The following is a 2251-nucleotide window of genomic DNA, read 5'->3' as shown; positions in this document are numbered from 1 at the left end:
CATTGACTTCAATGAAGCTTGGACATCTTCTTTGCCCACAAATTATTCTTGGTATGGTGACATTATGTATTTTCTATATTCTTCTCTGCTATGATATCACTAAATATTTTACCAATTGTTGTTATTAGATATCATGGAATGTGTTCCAACCTGTAACAGCCATATGTACAACAGAATGAAAAATTTCCCATTCCTGTACCATCTTCACAATTGTTATGCTTGAGTCAATTGTTCAAACCACCAAATCAATCTATCTCATTGAACACCTTCCTCTTTTTTGCTGATCAAGCACTTCTAGCATGATGTCCTTTCCAGGGACTGGTCTCTTCTGATAACATGTGCAAGACATATGAGGCCTACGTCATGCCATCCTCACTGCTAAGGGACTTTAGTCCCTTTAGTCCCTCAAAGGCAACTTTGTTTATTTTTATGGCAATCCATGGTACTTTTCATATTGTTCCTGACACCCAAATTCAAATACGTACATTCTCTTGTTTTTCAGTCACTTCCCAGCTTCCACATGCATATGGTTATTGAGAATGCTATGCCTTGGGTAAATCTCACCTTAGTAATCAAAGTTACATCTTTCATAATTATTTATCAATAATTAAAATGAAGTTTCAAGAATTTCCATACTCCACAGCCTTACTTACGGTGTCTTAAGAGTCACAAACTAATACTCTGGTTTCTCTTCAGATCACATAAATCTTTTGCCTTTTACTAAAGAGCCACAAACTCACATGCATTTAAATAACCAATAAGACACAAGTAACATCTTGCTTGTATTCTGGATTTTCAGTCAAGATCCATTTGATGGCAGCAAGATCTTTAAATCTAATAGTACTTGAAGTTTTAGAAGCTTCCTCACAATGTATTACTACAACTCTTTTAAAATTACCTTCAACAATCTTTTATTTGCATGTGATATTAATGGTACTTTTAATAACTCGTATGTTCTCTTTTGTCACCTTTCTCTGAAGTGAATTTCTTCTGGTTAGTATGGCAAGCAGGAGGCTCTCACATTCCTTGGGATAGGGAAGTGGGTAACTCCAGGGCTGCACCACTTTTTGTTTTTTATATTGTAAATGCTACTCCATTCATTCATGGACACTTTGTTTCCCACTACTGCCTCCAGTGCAGCTTGTCCTTCGCTAGTTTAATGCGAACACATTGTACTTTGAGCACTCTCAGGTTACTTTTAAATATCTTAGAAAAAATGCCAGTAAATACTGGAAGATTAATGTCAAAAGATTGCACACTTTAAAGTGAGTCACCCCCAGAGTCCTATGCTTAATTGGGTTGGACATATTTGAAAAGTTCAATCCCTAGGAATGGTTTGGTGGAACTATAACAGCCATTGAGAAATTTATCAATAAAAACAGCAGATGAACTTACTGAAGTGATGGTAGTTCAGCAACAATTCTTAAACTCTCAGGCCAAAGGGTCCCTGGAAAGCAGTGCTTTGGAATTTTTCCTAGTCCAGCAAAATGGATCCTGTGTAATAGTCAATACATCTTATTGAACAAGGGTACATGATAAAGGGAAAGTAGAACAGGAGATACACAGAATTAGGCAATAGGATACATGGTTACAAATTATAACATCCTTAAAGACACCAGACTTACTTGGGTTACTACCCTCCCGAATAGACACACGAGTGAGGTCAGTTTAACAAGGGATAGTTAGTAGTGGTATTAATGAGCATGCCAGTCACAGAATGCAAATTTAAACTCCTCTTTCACTGCTGTCTCACATGTAGTAGAGGAACAAGAACAGCTTGGACCAAGGTAATATTCATAGACGTTGATCCCACCACAGGGTATTTGATGGATACCTTGCTCACATCTAAGACCTGGGAAGCACCAGGCAGCATCCGCTGCTTTGTGCTGTGTTTTAAGAGTGTGCCATGGCCACCATCTAGATTAAGCCCAGGTTAATCATTAATGTGTTACTCTCTAAAATCTATCCCTGGTGGCATAGTAGTTACATGTTGGGCTGTTAACCAAAAGGTCGGCAGTTCAAAACCACCAGTGACTCCTCAGGAGGACAGGGCTTTCTATTCCCACAAAGAGCTGTCTAAGAAACTCACAGAGGCAGTTTTTCTCTGTCCTATCAGGGAGCTACAGGTTGGCATCCACTCGATGGCAGTGAGTTTGATTTGATTTTCTCAACCTCCTATCACGAGGAGGAAATGCATTAGTGCCTATAGCTAACAGGCATTTGTTCTGTAGAATCTGCCTGCAAATAGAGT

This window comes from Echinops telfairi, unplaced genomic scaffold, assembly GCF_000313985.2.
Source record: "Echinops telfairi isolate 266 unplaced genomic scaffold, ASM31398v2 ScPeMD7_7469;HRSCAF=8507_0, whole genome shotgun sequence".
Taxonomy (NCBI): domain Eukaryota; kingdom Metazoa; phylum Chordata; class Mammalia; order Afrosoricida; family Tenrecidae; genus Echinops; species Echinops telfairi.
This window is presented reverse-complemented; position numbering follows the sequence as displayed.